At 40.6% G+C, this 9588-nt stretch overlaps 1 long non-coding RNA gene across 1 annotated transcript; it reads left to right on the forward strand.

Annotated features, from left to right (window-relative positions):
• The first annotated feature begins 1388 nt into the window (after positions 1-1388).
• LOC122117200 lies at positions 1389-9225 on the forward strand. Its single transcript, XR_006149109.1, has 4 exons — positions 1389-1430; positions 2748-2868; positions 6257-6425; positions 9183-9225. It is a non-coding gene; the product is annotated as an uncharacterized LOC122117200 (long non-coding RNA).
• The last annotated feature ends 363 nt before the right edge of the window (positions 9226-9588 follow it).

Consider the following 9588-nt stretch of genomic DNA (forward strand, 5'->3'; position numbering starts at 1 on the left):
AAAAGAGCTCACCAGCCTGGAGAAAAAAGCTGAAGGATGATGGCTCATAGGCCATGAGTTAGACCCACCCCTCTTCCTAACCCAAAATAATAGATAAAAACAAAAACAAACAAACAAAAACCCAAGAGGTATGGTTTGACAGGAATTCATTTGCTTTTTTTTTTTTTTTAACCAGTCTTGGGGGTTGAATTCTAGGCCTGGGCACTGTCCCTAAGCTTTTGCTCAAGGCTAGCACTCTACTGCTTAAGCCGCAGTGCCACTTCCGGCGTTTTCTGTGGATTTGGTACTGAGGAATTGAACCCAGGGGTTCGTGCATGCTAGGCAAGCACTCTACCTCTAAGCCACATTCCCAGCCCATCATTTGCTTTTTCAGTTTACTTCCTGCTTCTAACTTTTGAGTCTGGCCCTCTTAATATTTGTTTAAAATGATATAATTGATCTGTCTCTTCATCTATTTATCATGCTTCAAAACCACATGGCATACTCTTGTCTTAAAACCCTTCCAGAACAGGGTAGAATTGGTCCTAGAAATGGAGACCAAGAGGGACTGTGTGGAGAGGGCCACCCTACAGGAACTAAGATCATCTGTGAAGGAGACATTTAGCCTCTGGTAGTAGAATAACACCCCAACTTCATTTTGCCCCTTTGTCCAATCCTGGCCAATGATTTCCACTGGCCAACCCCAACAGGAAGCCAAAAGGCAATAGCATCTATTGAAGTACTTCCTAGAGGTAGGTCTGTGGGGTTGGGTCCCAGAGGTAGGATGTAGAGGAATAGGAAATGTCTGGCATAGTCACCTAAGTGTTTACATAGAGAGCTGGAAGAAGATAGATAACATTTGAAAACCTTTGCATATAGAAGAGAAAATAGACTACTACAATCCTGTTCAAATGGTAGGAAAAAAAGTAGTGAGATTTAGGACTCCAAAGTATGATATGTTGGCATTTGGAAACTGACAAAAGCAGAAAATTTCCTTAGATCATCTCATCTTCTCCTGAAGCAGGTCACAAAACAGAATTACTCTAGGCTCAGGGATGTGGCCCAGTGGTGGAGCACTTGTCTTTCCTGTTCATAGACCTGAATTTGATCCTCAGCACCATAAATTAACAAACTGCTTCAAACTCGATGAGGTACAGTTGATTTAATAACATAGACTTGGGTGAATGCTTCATTTGCCTTGTCCAAATCTTTGTTATCACAAACATTAAGGTTTAATCTCTTCTAGGATTCATCTTTCTTAGCAGAATTTTAGTCTATTTATTTTTTTATTTTTTTAGGTCGGTCGTGGCACCTGAACACTGGGCCTGGGCACGGTCCTTCAGCTCTTCAGCTCAAGGCTAGCACTCTACCACTTGAGCCACAGTGCCACTCCCGGCTTTTTCTGCTTATGTGGTGCTGAGGAATCGAGCCCAGGGCCTCATGCATGCAAGGTAAGCACTCTACCACTGAGCCATCTTCCCAGACCTACTTATTTTTTTTTTTTGCCAGTCCTGGGGGTTGAACTTGACTAGCACTCTATCACTTGAGCCACAGCACCAAGTATGACATTTTCTCTGTTTATGTTTAACTGAGGAATCAAACCCAGGCTTTCATGCACGGTAGGCAAGTACTCTACCACTAAGCCACATTCCCAGCTGTCAATTTTAGTATTTTTTGTGTGCTATTTAACATCTATTTTGTTGGGGATGGTATTTAAAAAGAAATAGAGGAACGAGGTGAGCAGAAGCTCAAGGAAAAGGAATATGTCCTAAGCATGCAATACCATGTTGGAGATTGAGAAGTAAAAGAATAGCCTTTGAGTATATAATACCAAAATGGGGAAAGGAAGAAATGGCGTGGTTCCAACACAAGAAATAAATGGTTTGATTGACTCATCAAATCTCCCCTCACATTTATAGTCATTATACAGCCAAGAGGTAGTCTCTCTCCCAACCTGAGAGAAAGATAGGAGCTTCACAGATGAAAGTTTAGTGTTGATTTACTTTTATAGGCATGGACCACTGAGATGAGATATGTGTGGAAAGAGACAACTCTGGATTTGAAGGGATCTTCCACCATTGCATGATTCTAACTTAAACTATTCACCATATCAATCTCCAGCCATTTAAGGGGGGAGGGGGGGTCCATGATACTCAGTGTTTCATTTGGCAGCATTTTCACTCTTTGCTTAAGTATTATAAAGCACATTTTCGCATGGGTAAAAATTCATTTTTACAGCTTCTGCCCATTGGTTCTGAAGAGGACAAAAGGCAGTATTTTTTTCACTCAATATTTTTGTTGAGGGCTGAGGTACCTCTAACAAAAGATAGGTTAATCAAAGAAAAACATGTGGGCTGAGAAGGTGGCTCAGTGGTAGAGTGCTTGCCTTGCATGCATGAGGCCCTGGGTTCAATTCCTCAGCACCACATAAGCAAAAAGCAAAGAGCTGGAAGTGGTGCTGTGGCTCAAGTGGTAGAGTGCTAGCCTTGAGCTGAAGAGCTGAGGGACAGCGCCCAGGCCCAGAGTTCAAGCCCCACGACCGGACCCAAAAATAAGAAAGAAAGAAAGAAAAACATGCAAATTTATTTACTACCACTTTTCTATGACATCAGAACTTTCAGACAAAGAAAGACCCAACCCCCACTTCCCCGATGAAGAGTGGACAGTGATTCAGAGGTGTGATTGGATGATGACCTAATAGTAAAAAGCTAGGAGAACTTAGCAAGCCTGTTTGTTGAGATTCTTTTTGGCGTCTCTGTGTCTTTGAGGATCAGCATGCTCTTTTCCTGGGAGGAGAAGGAGGGCACCCCTGGAATGCAAGTTTATGAGCTGCTTCATCAGAGAAGGTCTTAGAGATCTTTCAGCTTCTGAAGTTCTGCAAAGGCCAAGGTATCATATTTTAAGAGTTAGCAAATTCTAAACCCACCAGTTTTCTCTCCACCTTCAGAATGGACTTTTGGTAGTCTAGTTCCTTTTCTATATGAAAGATTTTTCAAACATTTATCGTCTAGCTGCTTTCTTTTATCTCGGTGAAGTCATTAACAGTAAGAAAGAGATATGAGCCTGGTGCTGGTGGCTTACTCCTGTAATCCTGTCTACTCAGAGGGCTGAGTTCTGAGGATTGTGCTTCAAAGCCAGTCGAGGCAGGAAAGTCCTTGAGACTCTTATCTCCAATAAACTACTCAGAAAAAGCTGGAAGTGGCACTGTCGCTCAAGTGGTGTTGTGCTAGCCTTGAGCACAGGGACACGCCCAGGACCTGAGTTCAAAAAAACAAAATTAGTGCTTTTGCTTAGCGTTGGTCTTAGACAGCAATAGACATAGCTATTCCTTCTTCACAACTGGTATTACCACTTTTGCCTTTGTTTACCATTTGTTTATTGAGATGAGGGTCTCAAATTTTTGTCCAGGCTCCCCTTGAACTTTGATCTTTGTTTGTTTTTTGAACTTGGATTTTAAAAACATGTATGTGAGTCCAAGTTCCACATTCTTTCCCATCCCAACCTCATCATTCCTTGGACATCCTTAGCATCCTAGTTACTGTCTGGATTCATGGTCCCAGACATTATGTTTATTTATTAAAATCTGGTTGAGCAGGATAATTATCATTGTTATGACAGAAAATACATGTGAAAGAACAGTGTGCTAAATAGAATGAGAAAACTCCATTGGGTGTCTAGGGACTCAGTGACTCATGCCTATAATCCTAGCTACTCAGGATCCTGAGAGATGGAGGAGGGCAGTTTGAAGACAGAAAAGTGCTTGAGAGTCTATCTCCAAAATAACCAGTGAAAACCAAGGTTGGAGGTGTGACTCAAGGGGTAGAGTACCAGCTGTAAATAATAAATCTGAGTAAGAGCTCAAGACCCTGAGTTCAAGCCCTAGTACCAACAGAAAATAAAAAAGAAAGATGTTCTATATTGAGTCTTCTAGATCATTTAATGTGCAAAGTTCATTGTACCTTTCTAGGAGGAATATGTATTAAAGTATTCGAATCTAATTTGATCTGTGGACTCTTTTGAAGAGATAGGTTTTATAGAACTTATTAGTATGTACTTTAGTGTACTGATGCTCCACATATATTTTTCTGTTAGTATGGTTTGAAAATGAGGTATGCTTATTAGAGCATGATATTTTTGTGATTGGCTTATGAACACAAATCCTATTATAAAGTACAGCTTCAGGGCACAGTGGTAGAGTACTTCCCTGGCATTCACAAAGCCTTGGGTAGGATCCCCAGCACAGCAAGCATAAACAAACACATATTTTTTAAACCAGGCCTGGTGATATATACTTATAATCCCTCTACTCAGCAGGCTGAGGCAAGAGAGTTTTAAGTTCAAGGTCAGACTAAACTAACCAGATCCTGGCTCAAAAAAAAAAAAAAAAAAACAACAAAACCCCAAAACAGTTTTTGAAGCATCATATTTGTGAACAACAGTTATAGAATAAAAAGTAATTTAAGTAAATAACTTTTAGACTTATTTTTTAGAATCTAATTTTATGATGCTAGTGCCATGCCTATAAAGCTCTTTTGGGAAAATCTAACCTGCTCTCTGGCTTGCATAGTTTCTAGCCTTGGAGGTGGGAAAGAAAATAAAACCAGCTGGGCACCAATGGATCACATGGGTAATCCTAGCTACTCAGGAGGCTGAGGTCTGAGAATCGTGACCCCAAACCAACTCTGGATAGAAAAGCTGCTGAGACTCTTTAGCTCCAATTAAACACCAAAAATCCAGAAGTAGAGCTGTGGCTCAAGTGTTGGAGCATTAGCCTTGAGAACAAAAGCTCAAATACAGAGCCCAAGCCCTGAATTCAAGCCTCAGGATTGCTGAGTGCACTCGTATGTGCGCACGCGCACACACACACACACACACACACACACACAGAGTAAAATCAGAATTTTTAGATCCCAGGGAAAACCTCCAGGAGTTCCACATGTCAGATCTGGCTACTTGCCCATATACACAAAAAAAGAAACATAGTGAAGAACAAGATTTATTACATGACAGCAATAAGAAGACCAAAACTTTAATACATCTTCAGCCATCTTTGAAGTATAGTGGTGAGGAGACTGGGAACTTGAGACAGTGGGAATCATTATTAAACAGTCCTAGTTGACTAATTATTTCCTTATTTTGGGAGGATTTCAGGAGAAGGTGTTAAGGTTGCCTTCACTGGTCAATAGATAGTTGTCTGGTAGGTGGTCTGTAGGGAGGTTCCCTGGGGATAGTTTTGTTTCCCATAAACATGTTACTTGAAGAGAACAGGCTGGGTTTGCTGAGTTTCTCTAGGATGGGTGTAACAGCAGTAACTTGTAAGATGTGCCTAAATTTTGACTCACTCCATTTTGTAAAGCCAGAGTTTTAGGCTGAGGATGTGGCTTTGTGGTAGAGTGCTTGCCTAGCATGCATGATGCCCTGGGTTCAATTCCTCAGTACCACATACACAGAAAAAGCCACAAGTGGCACTGTGGCTCAAGGACAGTGCCCAGGCCCTGAGTTCAAGCCCCAGGACTGGCCAAAATAAAATAAAATAAAATAAATTTAACCAAAGTTATTCCATCTCTAGTACAAACACCCAAACAGAATGACTTTACATTTATGCAATGTACGTGTGTGTGTGTGTGTGTGTGTGTGTGTGTGTCTGTGTGTGTGTGTGTGTGTGTGTGTGTGTGTGTGTGTGTAGCCCAGGTTGGCCTTGGACTAGATTCCCCTGACCCCATCAGTTGGGTGCTGGAATTTCAGACATACATCACCATGCCTAGAACATGTTACTATCTGATGCTACTATTTAATGTTACTGTTCAAATATGAATTGAAATTTATAGCTAGAATACAGATAATAGAATTAGAATTTAAAGAAAAAACTGAATAATCATTCAGGATTCTCTTTGGTTAAAACAGGATGCCTATTAAGAAAATACTTTGGAGTCGGATGTGGTAGTACACACCTATAATCCCAGCACTCAAGAGGCTGAGGCTAGAGGATCCAGAGTTTACGTCTAGTCTAGGCTGCATAGCCAGACCCTGTCTCAAAAAGAAAAAATCCTTTGTTCTTCATAGACAGCTATAAGGCAATCATAATGAGGTATGAAGAGCTGGTCCTATTCATTCCTCGAGCTATATTGCATCTCTTTGTTAATTCTAGATGACTAAGAAATGTGAAAAACATCTCCACACATGTTGCCTACCCACAAATTAGACTGGATCTTGTCATTTACATTCATTGCCAACTCTTGGCAAATTTTCAATTCTTTCATGTTTCTTTGCTATCTAGCCATAACTCTTCAAACGAATGCCTGCAATTTCTTTTCCTCCTTCCTAATTTGGAATGACTGAGAACTAAATCCTGAATGTTCAGATCCTTGGTGGAATCTCAGGTCACCTTGCAGCTGGCCTTTCCCCAGGACCCAAAGAAGCACTGAGAGTTAAAGTCCAAAGTCTTGGTAAGTGCTTGAAAAGACCCATCAGGGTGAATTATTTTATAATTTTCCCACAGTGTGATATGATTTGTTAAGTGTTGCAATGGCACATGGAAGTCCCTAAAACCCTGTTAGAGGAAGGATCGGGGCTCACAATTTCTGACCTGTTGTATCAGGGAAGGTTTGTGAATCCCACTCCAGCTGTAATAAACGACTCGGATGTATCTCATGTACTTGCATCAGAATCTGCTCCTTGGTGGTCTTTGGGGATCCTTATCTGGGCACAAGATTAACAGTGGGGGAGATTATGGTCTTTTCTACCAAAATGTTGCTTAAAAATTCCTTTGGCTTGGGCTGGGAAGTTGCTCAGTGGTAGAGCGCTTGCCTTGCATTCATGAGGCCCTGGGTTCGATTCCTCAGCACCATATAAGCAAAAAGAAAAATGCCAGAAGTGGCGCTGTGGCTCAAGTGGTAGAGCGCTAGCCTTGAGCTGAAGAGCTGAGGGACAGCGCCCAAGCCCAGAGTTCAGGCACCACGACCGGACCTAAAAAAAAAAAAAAAAATTCCTTTGGCTTAGTGGCTTGGCTCTCGTTCAGGAAAAAAGGAACTGCCTTGGGATAAGGAAGAATTTTGAAATGTAAGGTTATGTCTTAAACTAGTTTCTTTTCAAGATGGAATTAAGGCACACCTCAGATTATTCAAGAAATAGCAGAGGGTGCTAGTGTACTTTAAGATTACTTGGGTGATTTCCTCTTAACTCAGGAACAAGACAAGGATGCCCACTCTCTCCACTTCTCTTCAATCTAGTATTAGAATGCCTAGCTACAGCAATAAGACAAGATGCAGACATAAAGGGGATCCAAATAGGGAAAGAAGAAATAAAACTCTCCCTCTTTGCAGATGACATGATCTTGTATTTAAAGAATCCCATAGACTCCACTCCCAAATTACTCAAGCTGATTCAAAACTTTGGCAAAGTAGCAGGTTATAAAATTAACCCCCAAAAATCAATGGCTTTTCTGTATGCCAACAATGAGAAAAGTGTGGCTGAAATTAGGAAAGCAACTCCATTTGTAATAGCCCCACAAAAAATAAAATACCTAGGAATTAACTAAAGAAGTGAAGGACCTCTATGATGAAAACTTTAAAGTCTTGAAAAAGGAAATCAACACAGAACTTACAAAATGGCAAAACCTCCCATGCTCCTGGATTGGAAAGATTAACATCGTGAAAATGGCAATACTTCCCAAGGCTATCTACAAATTCAACGCGATACCTATCAAAATTCCACCCTCATTCTTCAAGGAAATAGAAGAGGCAATCCAAAAATTCATATGGAACAATAAAAGACCCCAAATAGCAAAAACGCTCCTCAACGGAAAGAACACTGCTGGAGGAATATCAATACCAAATTTCAAACTCTACTATAAAGCCATAGTAATCAAAACAGCTTGGTATTGGCATAAGAACAGACCTCAGGACCAATGGAATAGAATTGAAAACCCAGAAATGAACCTACAGACCTATAGCCATCTAATCTTCGATAAGGGAGCTAAAACAATAGAATGGAAGACAGACAGCCTCTTCAGTAAATGGTGCTGGCAAAACTGGTTAACTACATGTAGAAAACTAAAGCTAGATCCTTATATATCACCCTGCACCAGAATCAACTCCAAATGGATCAAAGACCTTGAACTCAAAGCAGACACTCTGAAAACATTACAGGATGGAATAGGAGAAACCCTAGGTCTCCTTGGCTCAGGCCGAAATTTTCTGAATAGAGACCCGGAAACACAACAAATCAAAGAAAGGTTGGACAAATGGGATTGCATAAAGTTGCAGAGCTTCTGCAGGGCAAATGACATAGCTAGCAAGATCAATAAAAAGCCCACGGATTGGGAGAAGATCTTTACTAGCCATACAACGGACAAGGGTCTCATATCTAAAATATACTTGGAACTCAAAAAATTAAACCCCCCAACAACAAATCCTCAAAGAAACAACTGCCCAATAAATAAGTGGGCGAAAGAGAAACTTCTCTGAAGAAGAAAGAAGGATGGCCAATAGACACATGAAGAAATGTTCAACATCCCTAGCCATAAAAGAAATGCAAATCAAAACAACATTGAGATATCACCTCACTCCAGTTAGAACTGCAAAAATCAAGAACTCTAACAACAACAGATGCTGGAGGGGATGTGGACAGAAAGGAACCTTACTTCATTGTTGGTGGGAATGTAAACTTGTTCAACCACTTTGGAAAGCAGTATGGAGGTTCCTCAAAAGACTTCACATAGAACTCCCCTATGACCCAGCAATCCCACTTTTGGGCATTTACCCAAATGTTTACAAACAAGACCACACTAAAGCTACCAGCACAACTATGTTTATTGCAGCATTATTTACCATAGCTAAGATATGGAACCAACCCAAATGCCCCTCAGTAGATGAATGGATCAAGAAAATGTGGTATATATACACAATGGAATTCTATGCCTCCATCAGAAAGAATGACATTTCCCCATTTGTTAGGAAATGGAAAGGCTTGGAAAAAATTATATTAAGTGAAGTAAGCCAGGCCCAAAGAAACATAGGTCCCATGGTTTCCCTTATTTGCAATATCTAGTATATGTATGAGTCAAGCAGAAAAGGTCAGATAATGTGATGTTAGGAAAACGAACCCTTAAATATGTATTTTAATGTTTTTTTTCTCTCATGCATGTGTTTCTAACGCATTTATAAGATTATTTCTTTGTTGCTTTGTATGTCCCTCCCCCACAGTGTAACCCCCGCTTTCACTATATTTGATGTCAGTATAACTTGTGGAGGAGATGGGGACAAACAAGTCGTTTAAGGATTCAGGTGGACCTGTTGCAACAATGAGAAGTACAAAATGTCATGTCAAAAACGAGAGCTTTACAATGTCGGTGTGGGGGCGGGGGAAGGATTGGGTGGGGGGAGGGGGGAGGCTGGGAAGGGAGGTGAAGGGTAAACAAAGGAGGAGGCTGCAATGCTTGGTAAAAAATGTACGCATTATCCTGCCCATGTAATTGTAACCCCTCTGTACAGTATGTTTTCAAATAAAATTAAATTAAATTAAAAAAAAAAGATTACTTGGGTACTGCTTACCTCATTTCAAAGTGACCTTATGTAAATAAATTTTACCCTATTCAAACTAGCCAGTCAT

Source organism: Dipodomys spectabilis, unplaced genomic scaffold (genome assembly GCF_019054845.1).
Source record: "Dipodomys spectabilis isolate Male_0828 unplaced genomic scaffold, ASM1905484v1 ptg000140l, whole genome shotgun sequence".
In the NCBI taxonomy this organism is placed as follows: domain Eukaryota; kingdom Metazoa; phylum Chordata; class Mammalia; order Rodentia; family Heteromyidae; genus Dipodomys; species Dipodomys spectabilis.